The sequence below is a fragment of the Camelus bactrianus genome, chromosome 8, assembly GCF_048773025.1.
Source record: "Camelus bactrianus isolate YW-2024 breed Bactrian camel chromosome 8, ASM4877302v1, whole genome shotgun sequence".
Taxonomy (NCBI): domain Eukaryota; kingdom Metazoa; phylum Chordata; class Mammalia; order Artiodactyla; family Camelidae; genus Camelus; species Camelus bactrianus.
The window spans coordinates 93,511,769-93,533,144 of NC_133546.1; positions in this window are offsets into that span (position 1 = coordinate 93,511,769).

Genomic DNA, 21,376 nt, shown 5'->3' on the forward strand with positions numbered 1-21,376 from the left:
GTTTTACAGTGAAAACTGCAGGAACTTCATACCGCCACTAAGAAACACACTGAGAAACCAGAGTAAAAGTTTCCCCTGCAACCCGTTCCCTTTGTGCTAGATGAACGAACGTCTCTCCACATGATCAGTTCTGAGAGAAAAGTGTGTGTGAAAGCCGTCCTTCACCTATCTTGTTGGGAACACAAAGTATCTTTTCACTTGCAAACTCCACTCCATACATATATATAGTGAGGTACTAGCTCCAATTCGGTTTTACAGTGAAAACTGCAGGAACTTCATACCGCCACTAAGAAAGAGACTGAGAAACCAGAGTAAAACTTTCTCCTGCAACCCTTTCCCTTTGTGCTAGATGAACGAACGTCTCACCACATGCTCAGTTCTGAGAGATAAGTGTGTGTGTAAGCCGTCCTTCCCCTAGCTTGTTGGGAACACAAAGTTTCTTTTCAGTTGGAAACCCACTCCATACATATTTATGGGGAAGTACTAGCTCCAACTCGGTTTTACAGTGAAATCTGAAGGAACTTCAAACCGGCAATAGGAAACAGACTGAGAAAACAGAGTAAAAGTTTCTCCTGCAACCCGTTCCCTTTGTGCTAGATGAACGAAAGTCTCTCCTCATGCTCAGTTCTGAGAGATAAGTGTGTGTGGAAGCCGTCCTTCAACTAGCTTGTTGGGAACACAAAGTTTCTTTTCACTTGCAAACTTCACTCCATACATATATATGGGTAGGTACTAGGTCCAACTCGGTTTTACGGTGAAAACTGCAGGAACTTCAAACCGGCAGTAGGAAACAGACTGAGAAACCAGAGTAAAAGTTTCTCCTGCATCCCGTTCCCTTTGAGCTAGATGAACGAACGTCTCTCCACATGCTCAGTTCTGAGAGATAAGTGTGTGTGAAAGCCGTCCTTCACCTATCTTGTTGGGAACACAAAGTATCTTTTCAGTTGCAAACTCCACTCCATACATATATATGGTGATGTACTAGCTCCAATTCGGTTTTACAGTGAAAACTGCAGGAACTTCATACCGTCACTAAGAAAGAGACTGAGAAACCAGAGTAAAAGTTTCTCCTGCAACCCTTTCCCTTTGTGCTAGATGAACGAACGTCTCAGCACATGCTCAGTTCTGAGAGATATGTGTGTGTGAAAGCCGTACTTCCCGTAGCTTGTTGGGAACACAAAGTTTCTTTTCAGTTGGAAACCCACTCCATACATATATATGGGGAGGTACAAGCTCCAACTCGGTTTTACAGTGAAATCTGCAGGAACTTCAAACCGGCACTAGGAAACAGACTGAGAAAACCGAGTAAAAGTTTCTCCTGCAACCCGTTCCCTTTGTGCTAGATGAACGAACGTCTCTCCACATGCTCAATTCTGAGAGATAAGTGTGTGTGAAAGCCGCCCTTCACCTAGCTTGTTGGGAACACAAAGTTTCTTTTCAGTTGCTAATTCCACTCCATACATATATATGGGGAGGTATTAGCTCCAACACGGTTTTACAGTGAAAACTGCAGGAACTTCAAACCGGCACTAGGAAACAGACTGAGAAACCAGAGTAAAAGTTTCTCCTGCAACCAGTTCCCTTCGTGATAGATGAACGAACGTCGCTCCACATGCTCAGTTCTGAGAGATAAGTGTGTGTGAAAGCCGTCCTTCACCTAGCTTGTAGGGAACACAAAGTTTCTTTTCAGTTGCAAACTCCACTCCATACATATATATGGGGAGGTACTAGCTACAACTCGGTTTTACAGTGAAAACTGCAGGAACTTCAAACCGGCACTAGGAAACAGACTGAGAATGCAGAGTAAAGGTTTCTCCTGCAACCCGTTCCCTTTGTGCTAGATGAACGAACGTCTCTCCTCATGCTCAGTTCTGAGAGATAAGTGTGTGAGAAAGCCGTCCTTCACCTATCTTTTGGGAACACAAAGTATCTTTTCACTTGCAAACTCCACTCCATACATATATATGGTGAGGTACTAGCTCCAATTCGGTTTTACAGTGAAAACGTCAGGAACCTCAAACCGGCAGTAGGAAACAGACTGAGAAACCAGAGTAAAAGTTTCTCCTGCAACCCGTTCCCTTTGTGCTAGATGAACGAAAGTCTCACCACATGCTCAGTTCTGAGAGATAAGTGTGTGTGAAAGCCGTCCTTCCCCTAGCTTGTTGGGAACACAAAGTTTCTTTTCAGTTGGAAACCCACTCCATACATACATATGGGTAGGTACTAGCTCCAACTCGGTTTTACAGTGAAATCTGCAGGAACTTCAAACCGGCACTAGGAAACAGACTGAGAAAACAGAGTAAAAGTTTCTCCTGCAACCCGTTCCCATTGTGCTAGATGAACGAACGTCTCTCCTCATGCTCAGTTCTGAGAGATAAGTGTGTGTGAAAGCAGTTTCTCACCTCTCTTGTTGGGAACACAAAGTATCTTTTCACTTGCAATCTCCACTCCATACATATATATGGTGAGGTACTACCTCCTATTCGGTTTTACAGTGAAAACGGCAGGAACTTCAAACCGGCAGTTGGAAACAGACTGAGAAAACAGAGTAAAAGTTTCCCCTGAAACCCGTTCCCTTTGTGCTAGATGAACGAACGTCTCAGCACATGCTCAGTTCTGAGAGATAATTGTGTGTGAAAGCCGTACTTCCCCTAGCTTTTTGGGAAAACAAAGTTTCTTTTCAGTTGGAAACCCACTCCATACATATATATGGGGGGTACTAGCTCCAACTCGGTTTTACAGTGAAATCTGCAGGAACTTCAAACCGGCACTAGGAAACAGACTGAGAAAACAGAGTAAAAGTTTCTCCTGCAACCCGTTCCATTTGTGCTAGATGAACGAACGTCTCTCCACATGGTCAATTCTGAGAGATAAGTGTGTGTGAAAGCCGTCCTTCACCTAGCTTGTTGGGAACACAAAGTTTCTTTTCACTTGCAAACTCCACTCCATACATATAAATGGGTACGTACTAGCTCCAAATCGGTTTTACAGTGAAAACTACAGGAACTTCAAACAGGCACTAGGAAACAGACTGAGAATCCAGAGTAAAAGTTTCCCCTGCAATCCGTTCCCTTTGTGCTAGATGAACAAAAGTCTCTCCTCATGCTCAGTTCTGAGAGATAAGTGTGTGTGGAAGCCGTCCTTCACCTATCTTGTTGGGAACACAAAGTATCTTTTCACTTGCAAACTCCACTGCATACATATATATGGTGAGGTACTAGCTCCAATTCGGTTTTACAGTGAAAACGGCAGGAACTTCAAACCGGCAGTAGGAAACAGACTGAGAAACCAGAGTAAAAGTTTCCCCTGCAACCCGTTCCCTTTGTGCTAGATGAACGAACGTCCCTCCACATGCTAAGTTCTGAGAGATAATTGTGTGAAAAAGCCGTCCTTCACCTAGCTTGTTGGGAACACAAAGTTTCTTTTCACTTGCAAACTTCACTCCATACTTATATATGGGTAGGTACTATGTCCAACTAGGTTTAACGGTGAAAACTGCAGGAACTTCAAACCGGCAGTAGGAAACAGACTGAGAAACCAGAGTAAAAGTTTCCCCTGCATCCCTTTCCCTTTGAGCTAGATGAACGAACGTCTCTCCACATGCTCAGTTCTGAGAGATAAGTGTGTGTGAAAGCCGTCCTTCACCTATCTTGTTGGGAACACAAAGTATCTTTTCACTTGCAAACTCCACTCCATACATATATATGGTGAGGTACTAGCTCCATTTCGGTTTTACAGTGAAAACTGCAGGAACTTCATACCGCCACTAAGAAACACACTGAGAAACCAGAGTAAAAGTTTCCCCTGCAACCCGTTCCCTTTGTGCTAGATGAAAGAACGTCTCTCCACATGCTAAGTTCTGAGAGAAAATTGTGTGAGAAAGCCGTCCTTCACCTAGCTTGTTGGGAACACAAAGTTTCTTTTCACTTGCAAACTTCACTCCTTACATATATATGGGTAGGTACTAGGTCCAACTCGGTTTTACGGTGAAAACTGCAGGAACTTCTAACCGGCAGTAGGAAACAGACTGAGAAACCAGAGTAAAAGTTTCTCCTGCATCCCGTTCCCTTTGAGCTAGATGAACGAACGTCTCTCCACATGATCAGTTCTGAGAGAAAAGTGTGTGTGAAAGCCGTCCTTCACCTATCTTGTTGGGAACACAAAGTATCTTTTCACTTGCAAACTCCACTCCATACATATATATAGTGAGGTACTAGCTCCAATTCGGTTTTACAGTGAAAACTGCAGGAACTTCATACCGCCACTAAGAAAGAGACTGAGAAACCAGAGTAAAACTTTCTCCTGCAACCCTTTCCCTTTGTGCTAGATGAACGAACGTCTCACCACATGCTCAGTTCTGAGAGATAAGTGTGTGTGTAAGCCGTCCTTCCCCTAGCTTGTTGGGAACACAAAGTTTCTTTTCAGTTGGAAACCCACTCCATACATATTTATGGGGAAGTACTAGCTCCAACTCGGTTTTACAGTGAAATCTGAAGGAACTTCAAACCGGCAATAGGAAACAGACTGAGAAAACAGAGTAAAAGTTTCTCCTGCAACCCGTTCCCTTTGTGCTAGATGAACGAAAGTCTCTCCTCATGCTCAGTTCTGAGAGATAAGTGTGTGTGGAAGCCGTCCTTCAACTAGCTTGTTGGGAACACAAAGTTTCTTTTCACTTGCAAACTTCACTCCATACATATATATGGGTAGGTACTAGGTCCAACTCGGTTTTACGGTGAAAACTGCAGGAACTTCAAACCGGCAGTAGGAAACAGACTGAGAAACCAGAGTAAAAGTTTCTCCTGCATCCCGTTCCCTTTGAGCTAGATGAACGAACGTCTCTCCACATGCTCAGTTCTGAGAGATAAGTGTGTGTGAAAGCCGTCCTTCACCTATCTTGTTGGGAACACAAAGTATCTTTTCAGTTGCAAACTCCACTCCATACATATATATGGTGATGTACTAGCTCCAATTCGGTTTTACAGTGAAAACTGCAGGAACTTCATACCGTCACTAAGAAAGAGACTGAGAAACCAGAGTAAAAGTTTCTCCTGCAACCCTTTCCCTTTGTGCTAGATGAACGAACGTCTCAGCACATGCTCAGTTCTGAGAGATATGTGTGTGTGAAAGCCGTACTTCCCCTAGCTTGTTGGGAACACAAAGTTTCTTTTCAGTTGGAAACCCACTCCATACATATATATGGGGAGGTACAAGCTCCAACTCGGTTTTACAGTGAAATCTGCAGGAACTTCAAACCGGCACTAGGAAACAGACTGAGAAAACCGAGTAAAAGTTTCTCCTGCAACCCGTTCCCTTTGTGCTAGATGAACGAACGTCTCTCCACATGCTCAATTCTGAGAGATAAGTGTGTGTGAAAGCCGCCCTTCACCTAGCTTGTTGGGAACACAAAGTTTCTTTTCAGTTGCTAATTCCACTCCATACATATATATGGGGAGGTATTAGCTCCAACACGGTTTTACAGTGAAAACTGCAGGAACTTCAAACCGGCACTAGGAAACAGGCTGAGAAACCAGAGTAAAAGTTTCTCCTGCCTCCAGTTCACTTTTTGCTAGATGAACGAACGTCTCTCCACATGCTCAGCTCTGAGAGAAAAGTGTGTGGGAAAGCCGTCCTTCACATAGCTTGTTGGGAACACAAAGTTTCTTTTCATTTGCAAACTCCACTCCATACATATAAATGGGTACGTACTAGCTCCAACTCGGTTTTAAAGTGAAAACTACAGGAACTTCAAACAGGCACTAGGAAACAGACTGAGAAAACAGAGTAAAAGTTTCTCCTGCAACCCGTTCCCTTTGTGCTAGATGAACGAACGTCTCTCCACATGCTCAATTCTGAGAGATAAGTGTGTGTGAAAGCCGTCCTTCACCTATCTTGTAGGGAACACAAAGTATCTTTTCAATTGCAAACTCCACTCCATACATATATATGGTGAGGTACTAGCTCCAACTCGGTTTTACTGTGAAAACTGCAGGAACTTCAAACCGGCTCTAGGAAACAGACTGAGAATGCAGAGTAAAGGTTTCTCTGCAACCCGTTCCCTTTGTGCTAGATGAACGAATGTCTCTCCTCATGCTCAGTTCTGAGAGATAAGTGTGTGTGAAAGCCGTTTCTCACATCTCTTGTTGGGAACACAAAGTATCTTTTCACTTGCAAACTCCAATCCATACATATATATGGTGAGGTACTACCTCCTATTCGGTTTTACAGTGAAAACGGCAGGAACTTCAAATCGGCAGTAGGAAACAGACTGAGAAACCAGAGTAAAAGTTTCCCCTGCAACCCGTTCCCTTTGTGCTAGATGAACGGAAGTCTCAGCACATGCTCAGTTCTGAGAGATATGTGTGTGTGAAAGCCGTACTTCCCCTAGCTTGTTGGGAACACAAAGTTTCTTTTAGGTTGGAAACCCACTCCATACATATATATGGGAAGGTACAAGCTCCAACTCGGTTTTACAGTGAAATCTGCAGGAACTTCAAACCGGCACTTGGAAACAGACTGAGAAAACAGAGTAAAAGTTTCTCCTGCAACCCGTTCCCTTTGTGCTAGATGAACGAACGTCTCTCCACATGCTCAATTCTGAGAGATAAGTGTGTGTGAAAACCGTCCTTCACCTAGCTTGTTGGGAATACAAAGTTTCTTTTCAGTTGCAAATTCCACTCCATACATATATATGGGGAGGTATTAGCTCCAACTCGGTTTTACAGTGAAAACTGCAGGAACTTCAAACCGGCACTAGGAAACAGACTGAGAAACCAGAGTAAAAGTTTCTGCTGCATCCCGTTCACTTTGTGCTAGATGAACGAACGTCTCTCCACATGCTAAGTTCTGAGAGATAAGTGTGTGTGGAAGCCGTCCTTCACATAGCTTGTTGGGAACACAAAGTTTCTTTTCACTTGCAAACTCCACTCCATACATATATATGGTGAGGTACTAACTCCAACACGGTTTTACAATGAAAACTACAGGAAATTCAAACCGGCACGAGGAAACAGACTGAGAATCCAGAGTAAAAGTTAATCCTGCATCCCGTTCCCTTTGTGCTAGATGAACGAACGTCTCTCCACATGCTCAGTTCTGAGAGATAAGTGTGTGTGGAAGCCGTCCTTCACCTATCTTGTTGGGAACACAAAGTATCTTTTCACTTGCAAACTCCACTCCATACATATATATGGTGAGGTACTAGCTCCAATTCGGTTTTACAGTGAAAACGGCAGGAACTTCAATCCGCCACTAAGAAAGAGACTGAGAAACCAGAGTAAAGGTTTCCCCTGCAACCCGTTCCCTTTGTGCTAGATGAACGAAAGTCTCAGCACATGCTCAGTTCTGAGAGATATGTGTGTGTGAAAGCCGTACTTCCCCTAGCTTGTTGGGAACACAAAGTTTCTTTTCAGTTGGAAACCCACTCCATACATATATATGGGGAGGTACAAGCTCCAACTCGGTTTTACAGTGAAATCTGCAGGAACTTCAAACCGGCACTTGGAAACAGACTGAGAAAACAGAGTAAAAGTTTCTCCTGCAACCCGTTCCCTTTGTGCTAGATGAACGAACGTCTCTCCACATGCTCAATTCTGAGAGATAAGTGTGTGTGAAAACCGTCCTTCACCTAGCTTGTTGGGAAGACAAAGTTTCTTTTCAGTTGCAAATTCCATTCCATACATATATATGGGGAGGTATTAGCTCCAACTCGGTTTTACAGTGAAAACTGCAGGAACTTCAAACCGGCACTAGGAAACAGACTGAGAAACCAGAGTAAAAGTTTCTCCTGCATCCCGTTCACTTTGTGCTAGATGAACGAACGTCTCTCCACATGCTAAGTTCTGAGAGATAAGTGTGTGTGGAAGCCGTCCTTCACATTGCTTGTTGGGAACACAAAGTTTCTTTTCACTTGCAAACTCCACTCCATACATATATATGGTGAGGTACTAGCTCCAACACGGTTTTACAGTGAAAACTACAGGAACTTCAAACCGGCACGAGGAAACAGACTGAGAATCCAGAGTAAAAGTTACTCCTGCATCCCGTTCCCTTTGTGCTAGATGAACGAACGTCTATCCACATGCTCAGTTCTGAGAGATAAGTGTGTGTGGAAGCCGTCCTTCACCTATCTTGTTGGGAACACAAAGTATCTTTTCACTTGCAAACTCCACTCCATACATATATATGGTGAGGTACTAGCTCCAATTCGGTTTTACAGTGAAAACGGCAGGAACTTCAAACCGCCACTAAGAAAGAGACTGAGAAACCAGAGTAAAGGTTTCCCCTGCAACCCGTTCCCTTTGTGCTAGATGAACGAACGTCTCTCCACATGCTGAGTTCAGAGAGATAAGTGTGTGTGAAAGCCGTGCTTCACCTAGCTTGTTGGGAACACAAAGTTTCTTTTCAGTTGGAAACCCACTCCATACATATATATGGGGAGGTACTAGCTCCAACTCGGTTTTACAGTGAAAACAGCAGGAACTTCAAACCGGCAGTAGGAAACAGACTGAGAAACGAGAGAAAAAGTTTCTCCTGCATCCCGTTCAATTTGTGCTAGATGAACGAACGTCCCTCCACATGCTCAGTTCTGAGAGATAAGTGTGTGTGGAAGCCGTACTTCACCTAGCTTGTTGGGAACACAAAGTACCTTTTCACTTGGAAACTCCACTCCATACATATATATGGTGAAGTACTAGCTCCAATTCGGTTTTACAGTGAAAACAGCAGGAACTTCAAACCGGCACGAGGAAACAGACTGAGAAACCAGAGTAAAAGTTACTCCTGCATCCCGTTCCCTTTGTGCTAGATGAACGAACGTCTCTCCACATGCTCAGTTCTGAGAGATAAGTGTGTGTGAAAACCGTCCTTCACATAGCTTGTTGGGAACACAAAGTATCTTTTCACTTGCAAACTCCACTCCATACATATATATGGTGAGGTACTAGCTCCAATTCTGTTTTACAGTGAAAACTGCAGGAACTTCAAACCGCCACTAAGAAAGAGACTGAGAAACCAGAGTAAAGGTTTCTCCTGCAACCCGTTCCCTTTGTGCTAGATGAACGAACGTCTCTCCACATGCTGAGTTCAGAGAGATAAGTGTGTGTGAAAGCCGTGCTTCACCTAGATTGTTGGGAAAACAAAATTTCTTTTCAGTTGGAAACCCACTCCATACATATATATGGGGAGGTATTAGCTCCAACTCGGTTTTACAGTGAAAACAGCAGGAACTTTAAACCGGCAGTAGGAAACAGACTGAGAAACCAGAGTAAAAGTTTCTCCTGCAACCCTTTCCCTTGGTGCTCGATGAACGAAAGTCTCTCCACATGCTGATTTCTGAGAGATAAGTGTGTGTGAAAGCCGTCCTTCACCTAGCTTGTTGGGAACACAAAGTTTCTTTTCACTTGCAAACTCCACTCCATACATATATATGGGGAGGTACTAGCTCCAACTCGGTTTTACAGTGATAACTAAAGGAACTTCAAACAAGCACTAGGAAACAGACTCAGAATGCAGAGTAAAGTTTCTCCTGCAACCCGTTACCTTTGTGCTAGATGAACGAACGTCTCTCCTCATGCTCAGTTCTGAAGAGTAAGTGTGTGTGAAAGCCGTCCTTCACCTATCTTTTTGGGAACAAAAAGTATCTTTTCACTTGCCAACTCCACTCCATACATATATATGGTGAGGTACTAGCTCCAATTCGGTTTTACAGTGAAAACGGCAGGAACTTCAAACCGGCAGTAGGAAACAGACTGAGATACCAGAGTAAAAGTTTCTCCTGCAACCCGTTCCGTTTTTGCTAGATGAACGAAAGTCTCTCCACGTGCTCAGTTCTGAGAGATAAGTGTGTGTGAAAGCCGTCCTTCACCTAGCTTGTTGGGAACACAAAGTTTCTTTTCAGTTGCAAATTCCACTCCATTCATATATAATGGGAGGTACTAGCTCCAACTCGGTTTTACGGTGAAAACTGCAGGAACTTCAAACCGGCACTAGGAAACAGACTGAGAAACCAGAGTAAAAGTTTCCCCTGCAACCCGTTCCCTTTGTGATAGATGAACGAACGTCTCTCCACATGCTCAGTTCTGAGAGATAAGTGTGTGTGGAAGCCGTCCTTCACCTAGTTAGTTTGGAACACAAAGTTTCTTTTCAGTTGCAAACTCCACACCATTCATATGTAAGGGGAGGTACTAGCTCCAACTCGGTTTTACAGTGAAAACTGCAGTAACTTGAAACCGGCACTAGGAAACAGACTGAGAATCCAGAGTAAAAGTTTCTCCTGCAACCCGTTCCCTTTGTGCTAGATGAACGAAAGTCTCTCCACATGCTCAGTTCTGAGAGAGAAGTGTGTGTGAAAGCCGTACTTCAACTAGCTTGTTCGGAACACAAAGTTCTTTTCACTTGCAAATTCCACTCCATACATATATATGGGGAGGTTCTAGCTCCAATTCGGTTTTACAGTAAAAAATGCAGGAACTTCAAACTGGAACAAGGAAACAGACTGAGAAACCAGAGTAAAAGTTTCCCCTGCAACCCGTTCCCTTTGTGCTAGATGAACGAACGTCTCTCCACATGCTCAATTCTGAGAGATAAGTGTGTGTGAAAGCCGTCCTTCACCTAGCTTGTTGGGAACACAAAGTTTCTTTTCAGTTGCAAATTCCACTCCATACATATATATGGGGAGGTATTAGCTCCAACTCGGTTTTACAGTGAAAACTGCAGGAACTTCAATCCGGCACTAGGAAACAGACTGAGAAACCAGAGTAAAAGTTTCTCCTGCATCCAGTTCACTTTGTGCTAGATGAACGAACGTCTCTCCACATGCTAAGTTCTGAGAGATAAGTGTGTGTGAAAGCCGTCCTTCACATAGCTTGTTGGGAACACAAAGTTTCTTTTCACTTGCAAACTCCACTCCATACATATAAATGGGTACGTACTAGCTCCAACTCGGTTTTACAGTGAAAACTACAGGAACTTCAAACAGGCACTAGGAAACAGACTGAGAATCCAGAGTAAAAGTTTCCCCTGCAAACCGTTCCCTTTGTGCTAGATGAACGAAAGTCTCTCCTCATGCTCAGTTCTGAGAGATAAGTGTGTGTGGAAGCCGTCCTTCACCTATCTTGTTGGGAACACAAAGTATCTTTTCACTTGCAATCTCCACTCCATACATATATATGGGGAGGTACTAGCTCCAACTCGGTTTTACAGTGAAAACGGCAGGAACTTCAAACCGGCAGTAGGAAACAGACTGAGAAACCAGAGTAAAAGTTTCCTCTGCAACCCGTTCCCTATGTGCTAGATGAACGAACGTCTCTCCACATGCTAAGTTCTGAGAGATAATTGTGTGAGAAAGCCGTCCTTCACCTAGCTTGTTGGGAACACATAGTTTCTTTTCCCTTGCAAACTTCACTCCATACATATATATGGGTAGGTACTAGGTCCAACTCGGTTTTACGGTGAAAACTGCAGGAACTTCAAACCGGCAGTAGGAAACAGACTGAGAAACCAGAGTAAAAGTTTCTCCTGCAACCCTTTCCCTTTGTGCTAGATGAACGAACGTCTCACCACATGCTCAGTTCTGAGAGATAAGTGTGTGTGAAAGCCGTCCTTCCCCTAGCTTGTTGGGAACACAAAGTTTCTTTTCAGTTGGAAAGCCACTCCATACATATATATGTTGAGGTACTAGCTCCAACTCGGTTTTACAGTGAAATCTGAAGGAACTTCAAACCGGCACTAGGAAACAGACTGAGAAAACAGAGTAAAAGTTTCTCCTGCAACCCGTTCCCTTTGTGCTAAATGAACGAACGTCTCTCCACATGCTCAATTCTGAGAGATATGTGTGTGTGAAAGCCGTCCTTCACCTAGCTTGTTGGGAACACAAAGTTTCTTTTCAGTTGCAAATTCCACTCCATACATATATATGGGGAGGTATTAGCTCCAACTCGGTTTTACAGTGAAAACTGCAGGAACTTCAAACCGGCACTAGGAAACAGACTGAGAAACCAGAGTAAAAGTTTCTCCTGCCTCCATTTCACTTTGTGCTAGATGAACGAACGTCTCTCCACATGCTCAGTTCTGATAGATAAGTGTGTGTGAAAGCCGTCCTTCACATAGCTTGTTGGGAACACAAAGTTTCTTTTCACTTGCAAACTCCACTCCATACATATAAATGGGTACGTACTAACTCCAACACGGTTTTACAGTGAAAACTACAGGAACTTCAAACAGGCACTAGGAAACAGACTGAGAAACCAGAGTAAAAGTTACTCCTGCATCCCGTTCCCTTTGTGCTAGATGAACGAACGTCTCTCCACATGCTCAGTTCTGAGAGATAAGTGTGTGTGGAAGCCGTCCTTCACCTATCTTGTTGGGAACACAAAGTATCTTTTCACTTGCAAAGTCCACTCCATACATATATATGGTGAGGTACTAGCTCCAATTCTGTTTTACAGTGAAAACTGCAGGAACTTCAAACCGCCACTAAGAAAGAGACTGAGAAACCAGAGTAAAGGTTTCTCCTGCAACCGGTTCCCTTTGTGCTAGATGAACGAACGTCTCTCCACATGCTGAGTTCAGAGAGATAAGTGTGTGTGAAAGCCGTGCTTCACCTAGATTGTTGGGAAAACAAACTTTCTTTTCAGTTGGAAACCCACTCCATACATATATATGGGGAGATACTAGCTCCAACTCGGTTTTACAGGGAAAACAGCAGGAACTTCAAACCGGCAGTAGGAAACAGACTGAGAAACCAGAGTAAAAGTTTCTCCTGCAAACCTTTCCCTTGGTGCTAGATGAACGAACGTCTCTCCACATGCTCAGTTCTGAGAGATAAGTGTGTGTGAAAGCCGTCCTTCACCTATCTTGTTGGGAACACAAAGTATCTTTTCACTTGCAAACTCCACTCCATACATATATATGGTGAGGTACTAGCTCCAATTCGGTTTTACAGTGAAAACTGCAGGAACTTCAAACCGGCACTAGGAAACATATTGAGAAACCAGAGTAAAAGTTTCTCCTGCAACCCTTTCCCTTTGTGCTAGATGAACGAACGTCTCACCACATGCTCAGTTCTGAGAGATAAGTGTGTGTGAAAGCCGTCCTTCCCCTAGCTTTTAGGGAACACAAAGTTTCTTTTCACTTGCAAACTCCACTCCATACATATATATGGGGGGTACTAGCTCTAACTCCGTTTTACAGTGAAATCTGAAGGAACTTCAAACCGGCACTAGGAAACAGACTGAGAAAACAGAGTAAAAGTTTCTCCTGCAACCCGTTCCCTTTGTGCTAGATGAACGAACGTCTCTCCACATGCTCAATTCTGAGAGATAAGTGTGTGTGAAAGCCGTCCTTCACCTAGCTTGTTGGGAACACATAGTTTCTTTTCAGTTGCAAATTCCACTCCATACATATATATGGGGAGGTATTAGCTCCAACTCGGTTTTACAGTGAAAACTGCAGGAACTTCAAACCGACACTAGGAAACAGATTGAGAAACCAGAGTAAAAGTTTCTCCTGCCTCCAGTTCACTTTGTGCTAGATGAACGAACGTCTCTCCACATGCTCAGTTCTGAGAGAAAATTGTGTGTGAAAGCCGTCCTTCACATAGCTTGTTGGGAACACAAAGTTTCTTTTCACTTGCAAACTCCACTCCATATATATAAATGGGTACGTACTAGCTCCAACTCGGTTTTACAGTGAAAACTACAGGAACTTCAAACAGGCACTAGGAAACAGACTGAGAATCCAGAGTAAAAGTTTCCCCTGCAACCCGTTCCCTTTGTGCTAGATGAACGAAAGTCTCTCCTCATGCTCAGTTCTGAGAGATAAGTGTGTGTGGAAGCCGTCCTTCACCTATCTTGTTGGGAACACAAAGTATCTGTTCACTTGCAAACTCCACTCCATACATATATATGGTGAGGTACTAGCTCCAATTCGGTTTTACAGTGAAAACAGAAGGAACTTCAAACCGGCAGTAGGAAACAGACTGAGAAACCAGAGAAAAAGTTTCTCCTGCATCCCGTTCCCTTTGTGCTAGATGAACGAACGTCTCTCCACATGATCAGTTCTGAGAGATAAGTGTGTGTGGAAGCCGTCCTTCACCTAGCTTGTTGGGAACACAAAGTATCTTTTCACTTGCAAACTTCACTCCATACATATATATGGGGAGGTACTAGCTCCAATTCGGTTTTACAGTGAAAACTGCAGGAAATTCTAACCGCCACTAGGAAACAGACTAAGAGACCAGAGTAAAAGTTTCTCCTGCAACCCGTTCCCTTTGTGCTAGATGAACGAACGTCTCTCCACATGCTCAGTTCTGAGATATAATTGATGGAGAATGCCGTCCTTCACCTTGCTTGTTGGGAACACAAAGTTTCTTTCACTTGCAATCTCCACTACATACATATATATGGGTAGGTAATAGCTCCAACTCGCTTTTACAGTGAAAACTGCAGGAACTTCAAACCGGCACTAGGAAACAGACTGAGAAACCGGAGTAAAATTTTCCCCTGCAACCCGTTCCCTTTGTGCTAGATGAACGAACGTCTCTCCACATGCTCAGTTCTGAGAGATATTTGTGTGTGAAAGCCGTCCTTCACCTAGCTTGATGGGAACACAAAGTTTCTTTTCAGTTGCAAACTCCAATCCATACATTTATATGGTGAGTTACTAGCTCCAACTCGGTTTTACAGTGAAAACTGCAAGAACTTCAAACCGGCACTAGGAAACAGACTGAGAAACCAGAGTATAAGTTTCTCCTGCAACCCGTTCCCTTTGTGCTAGATGAACGAAAGTCTCTCAACATGCTCATTTCTGAGAGATAAGTGTGTGTGGAAGCCGTCCTTCACCAAGCTTGTAGGGAAACAAAGTTTCTTTTCATTGCAAACTCCACTAAATACATATATATGGGGAGGTACTAGCTCCAACTCGGTTTTACACTGAAAACTGCAGGAACTTCAAAACGGCAGTAGGAAACAGACTGAGAAACCAGAGTAAAAGTTTCTCCTGCAACCCGTTCCCTTTGTGCTAGATGAACGAACGTCTCTCCACATGCTCAGTTCTGAGGTATAATTGACGGAGAATGCCGTCCTTCACCTTGCTTGTTGGGAACACAAAGTTTCTTTCACTTGCAAACTACACTCCATACATATATATGGGTAGGTAATAGCTCCAACTCGCTTTAACAGTGAAAACTGCAGGAACTTCAAAACGGCAGTAGGAAACAGACTGAGAAACCAGAGTGAAAGTTTCTACTGCATCCCGTTCCCTTTGTGCTAGATGAACGAACGTCTCTCCACATGCTCAGTTCTGAGAGATAAGTGTGTGTGGAAGCCGTCCTTCACCTAGCTTGTTGGGAACACAAAATATCTTTTCACTTGCAAACTCCACTCCATACATATATATGGGAGGTACTAGCTCCAATTCGGTTTTACAGTGAAAACTGCAGGAACTTCAAACCGGCACTAGGAAAGAGACTGAGAAACCAGATTAAAAGTTTCCCTGCAACCCGTTCCCTTTGTGCTATATGAACGAACGTCTCTCCACATGCTCAGTTCTGAGAGATAAATGTGTGTGAAAGCCGTACTTCACCTAGCTTGTTGGGAACACAAAGTTTCTTTTCAGTTGCAAACTCCACTCCATACATATATATGGTGAGGTACAAGCTCCAACTCGGTTTTACAGTGAAAACTGCAGGAACTTCAAACCGGCACTAGGAAACAGACTGAGAAAACAAAGTAAAAGTTTCTCCTGCAACCCGTTCCTTTGTGCTAGATGAGCGAACGTCTCTCCACATGCTCAGTTCTGAGAGATAAGTGTTTGTGGAAGCCGTCCTTCACCTAGCTTGTTGGGAACACAAAGTTTCTTTTCACTTGCAAAACCCACTCCATACATATATATGGGCAGGTACTAGTTCCAACTCGGTTTTACAGAGAAAACTGCAGGAATTTCAAACCGGCACTAGGAAACAGACTGAGAAACCAGAGTAAAAGTTTCTCCTGCATCCCGTTCCCTTTGTGCTAGATGAACGAACGTTTCTCCACATGCTCAGTTCTGAGAGATAAGTGTGTGTAAAAGCCGTCCTTCAACTAGCTTGTTGGGAACACAAAGTATCTTTTCACTTGAAAACTCCACTCCATACATATATATGGGGAGGTACTAGCTCCAATTCTGTTTTACAGTGAAAACTGCAGGAACTTCAAACCGGCACTAGGAAACAGACTGAGAAACCGGAGTAAAAGTTTCTCCTGCAACCCTTTCCCTTTGTGCTAGATGAACGAACGTCTCTCCACATGCTCAGTTCTGAGAGATAATTGTGTGTGAAAGCAGTCCTTAACCTAGCTTGATGGGAACACAAAGTTTTTTTTCAGTTGCAAACTCCAATCCATACATTTATATGGTGAGTTACTAGCTCCAACTCGGTTTTACAGTGAAAACTGCAAGAACTTCAAACCGGCACTAGGAAACAGACTGAGAAACCAGAGTAAAAGTTTCTCCTGCAATCCGTTCCCTTTGTGCTAGATGAACGAAAGTCTCTCAACATGCTCATTTCTGAGAGATAAATGTGTGTGAAAGCCGTCCTTCACCTAGCTTGTTGGGAACACAAAGTTTCTTTTCAGTTGCAAACTCCACTCCATACATATGTATGGGGAGGTACTAGCTCCAACTCGGTTTTACAGTGAAAACTGCAGGAACTTCAAACCGGCACTAGGAAAGAGACTGAGAATCCAGAGTAAAAGTTTCTCCTGCAACCCGTTCCCTTTGTGCTAGATGAACGAACGTCTCTCCACATGCTCAGTTCTGAGAGATAAGTGTGTGTGAAAGCCTAACTTCAACTAGCTTGTTGGGAACACAAAGTTCTTTTCACTTGCAAACTCCACTCCATACATATATATGGGGAGGTTCTAGCTAAAATTCGGTTTTACAGTTATAACTGCAGGAACTTCAAACCGGCACTAGGAAAGAGACTGAGAAACCAGAGTAAAAGTTTCTCCTGCAACCAGTTCCCTTTGTGCTAGATGAATGAACGTCTCTCCACATGCTTAGTTCTGAGAGATAAGTGTGTGTGAAAGCCGTCCTTCACCTAGCTTGTTGGGAACACAAAGTTTCTTTTCAGTTGCAAACTCCAATCCACACATATATATGGGGAGGTACTAGCTCCAACTCTGTTTTACAGTGAAAACTGCAGGAACTTCAAACCGGCACTAGGAAACAGACTGAGAAACCAGAGTAAACGTTTTTCCTGCAACACGTTCCCTTTGTGCTAGATGAACGAACGTCTCTCCACATGCTCAGTTCTGAGAGATAAGTGTGTGTGGAAGCCCTCCTTCACCTAGATTGTTGGGAACACAAAGTATCTTTTCACTTGCAAACTCCACTCCATACATATATATGGTGAGGTACTAGCTCCAATTCGGTTTTACAGTGAAAGCTGCAGGAACTTCAAACCGCCACTAGGAAAGAGACTGAGAAACCAGAGTAAAAGTTTCTCCTGCAAACCGTTCCCTTTGTGATAAATGAACGAACGTCTCTCCACATGCTCAGTTCTGAGAGATAAGTGTGTGTGAAAGCCGTCCTTCACGTAGCTTGTTGGGAACACAAAGTTTCTTTTCACTTGCAAACTCCACTCCATACATATAAATGGGTACGTACTAGCTCCAACTCGGTTTTACAGTGAAAACTACAGGAACTTCAAACAGGCACTAGGAAACAGACTGAGAATCCAGAGTAAAAGTTTCCCCTGCAAACCGTTCCCTTTGTGCTAGATGAACGAAAGTCTCTCCTCATGCTCAGTTCTGAGAGATAAGTGTGTGTGGAAGCCGTACTTCACCTATCTTGTTGGGAACACAAAGTATCTTTTCACTTGCAAACTCCACTCCATACATATATATGGGGAGGTACTAGCTCCAACTCGGTTTTACAGTGAAAACGGCAGGAACTTCAAACCGGCAGTAGGAAACAGACTGAGAAACCAGAGTAAAAGTTTCCTCTGCAACCCATTCCCTATGTGCTAGATGAACGAACGTCTCTCCACATGCTAAGTTCTGAGAGATAATTGTGTGAGAAAGCCGTCCTTCACCTAGCTAGTTGGGAACACATAGTTTCTTTTCCCTTGCAAACTTCACTCCATACATATATATGGGTAGGTACTAGGTCCAACACGGTTTTACGGTGAAAACTGCAGGAACTTCAAACCGGCAGTAGGAAACAGACTGAGAAACCAGAGTAAAAGTTTCTCCTGCATCCCGTTCCCTTTGAGCTAGATGAACGAACGTCTCTCCACATGCTCAGTTCTGAGAGATAAGTGTGTGTGGAAGCCGTCCTTCACCTATCTTGTTGGGAACACAAAGTATCTTTTCACTTGCAAACTCCACTCCATACATATATATGGTGAGGTACTAGCTCCAATTCGGTTTTACAGTGAAAACGGCAGGAACTTCAAACCGCCACTAAGAAAGAGACTGAGAAACCAGAGTAAAGGTTTCCCCTGCAACCCGTTCCCTTTGTGCTAGATGAACGAACGTCTCTCCACATGCTGAGTTCAGAGAGATAAGTGTGTGTGAAAGCCGTGCTTCACCTAGCTTGTTGGGAACACAAAGTTTCTTTTCAGTTGGAAACCCACTCCATACATATATATGGGGAGGTACTAGCTCCAACTCGGTTTTAAAGTGAAAACAGCAGGAACTTCAAACCGGCAGTAGGAAACAGACTGAGAAACCAGAGAAAAAGTTTCTCCTGCATCCCGTTCAATTTGTGCTAGATGAACGAACGTCCCTCCACATGCTCAGTTCTGAGAGATAAGTGTGTGTGGAAGCCGTCCTTCACCTAGCTTGTTGGGAACACAAAGTACCTTTTCACTTGGAAACTCCACTCCATACATATATATGGTGAAGTACTAGCTCCAATTTGGTTTTACAGTGAAAACAGCAGGAACTTCAAACCGGCACGAGGAAACAGACTGAGAAACCAGAGTAAAAGTTACTCCTGCATCCCGTTCCCTTTGTGCTAGATGAACGAACGTCTCTCCACATGCTCAGTTCTGAGAGATAAGTGTGTGTGAAAACCGTCCTTCACATAGCTTGTTGGGAACACAAAGTATCTTTTCACTTGCAAACTCCACTCCATACATATATATGGTGAGGTACTAGCTCCAATTCTGTTTTACAGTGAAAACTGCAGGAACTTCAAACCGCCACTAAGAAAGAGACTGAGAAACCAGAGTAAAGGTTTCACCTGCAACCCGTTCCCTTTGTGCTAGATGAACGAACGTCTCTCCACATGCTGAGTTCAGAGAGATAAGTGTGTGTGAAAGCCGTGCTTCACCTAGATTGTTGGGAAAACAAAATTTCTTTTCAGTTGGAAACCCACTCCATACATATATATGGGGAGGTATTAGCTCCAACTCGGTTTTACAGTGAAAACAGCAGGGACTTCAAACCGGCAGTAGGAAACAGACTGAGTAACCAGAGTAAAAGTTTCTCCTGCAACCCTTTCCCTTTGTGCTCGATGAACGAAAGTCTCTCCACATGCTGAGTTCTGAGAGATAAGTGTGTGTGAAAGCCGTCCTTCACCTAGCTTGTTGGGAACACAAAGTTTCTTTTCACTTGCAAACTCCACTCCATACATATATATGGGGAGGTACTAGCTCCAACTCGGTTTTACAGTGGTAACTACAGGAACTTCAAACAAGCACTAGGAAACAGACTCAGAATGCAGAGTAAAGTTTCTCCTGCAACCCGTTACCTTTGTGCTAGATGAACGAACGTCTCTCCTCATGCTCAGTTCTGAAGAGTAAGTGTGTGTGAAAGCCGTCCTTCACCTATCTTTTTGGGAACAAAAAGTATCTTTTCACTTGCCAAATCCACTCCATACATATATATGGTGAGGTACTAGCTCCAATTCGGTTTTACAGTGAAAACGGCAGGAACTTCAATCCGGCAGTAGGAAACAGACTGAGATACCAGAGTAAAAGTTTCTCCTGCAACCCGTTCCGTTTTTGCTAGATGAACGAAAGTCTCTCCACGTGCTCAGTTCTGAGAGATAAGTGTGTGTGAAAGCCGTCCTTCACCTAGCTTGTTGGGAACACAAAGTTTCTTTTCAGTTGCAAATTCCACTCCATTCATATATACTGGGAGGTACTAGCTCCAACTCGGTTTTGCAGTGAAAACTGCAGGAACTTCAAACCGGCACTAGGAAACAGACTGAGAAACCAGAGTAAAAGTTTCCCCTGCAACCCGTTCCCTTTGTGATAGATGAACGAACGTCTCTCCACATGCTCAGTTCTGAGAGATAAGTGTGTGTGGAAGCCGTCCTTCACCTAGCTAGTTTGGAACACAAAGTTTCTTTTCAGTTGCAAACTCCACTCCATTCATATGTAAGGGGAGGTACTAGCTCCAACTGGGTTTTACAGTGAAAACTGCAGTAACTTCAAACCGGCACTAGGAAACAGACTGAGAATCCAGAGTTAAGTTTCACCTGCAACCCGTTCCCTTTGTGCTAGATGAACGAAAGTCTCTCCACATGCTCAGTTCTGAGAGAGAAGTGTGCGTGAAAGCCGTACTTCAACTAGCTTGTTCGGAACACAAAGATCTTTTCACTTGCAAATTCCACTCCATACATATATATGGGGAGGTTCTAGCTCCAATTCGGTTTTACAGTAAAAAATGCAGGAACTTCAAACCGGAACAAGGAAACAGACTGAGAAACCAGAGTAAAAGTTTCCCCTGCAACCCGTTCCCTTTGTGCTAGATGAACGAACGTCTCTCCACATGCTCAATTCTGAGAGATAAGTGTGTGTGAAAGCCGTCCTTCACCTAGCTTGTTGGGAACACAAAGTTTCTTTTCAGTTGCAAATTCCACTCCATACATATATATGGGGAGGTATCAGCTCCAAATCGGTTTTACAGTGAAAACTGCAGGAACTTCAAACCGGCACTAGGAAACAGACTGAGAAACCAGAGTAAAAGTTTCTCCTGCATCCAGTTCACTTTGTGCTAGATGAACGAACGTCTCTCCACATGCTAAGTTCTGAGAGATAAGTGTGTGTGAAAGCCGTCCTTCACATAGCTTGTTGGGAACACAAAGTTTCTTTTCACTTGCAAACTCCACTCCATACATATAAATGGGTACGTACTAGCTCCAACTCGGTTTTACAGTGAAAACTACAGGAACTTCAAACAGGCACTAGGAAACAGACTGAGAATCCAGAGTAAAAGTTTCCCCTGCAAACCGTTACCTTTGTGCTAGATGAACGAAAGTCTCTCCTCATGCTCAGTTCTGAGAGATAAGTGTGTGTGGAAGCCGTCCTTCACCTATCTTGTTGGGAACACAAAGTATCTTTTCACTTGCAAACTCCACTCCATACATATATATGGGGAGATACTAGCTC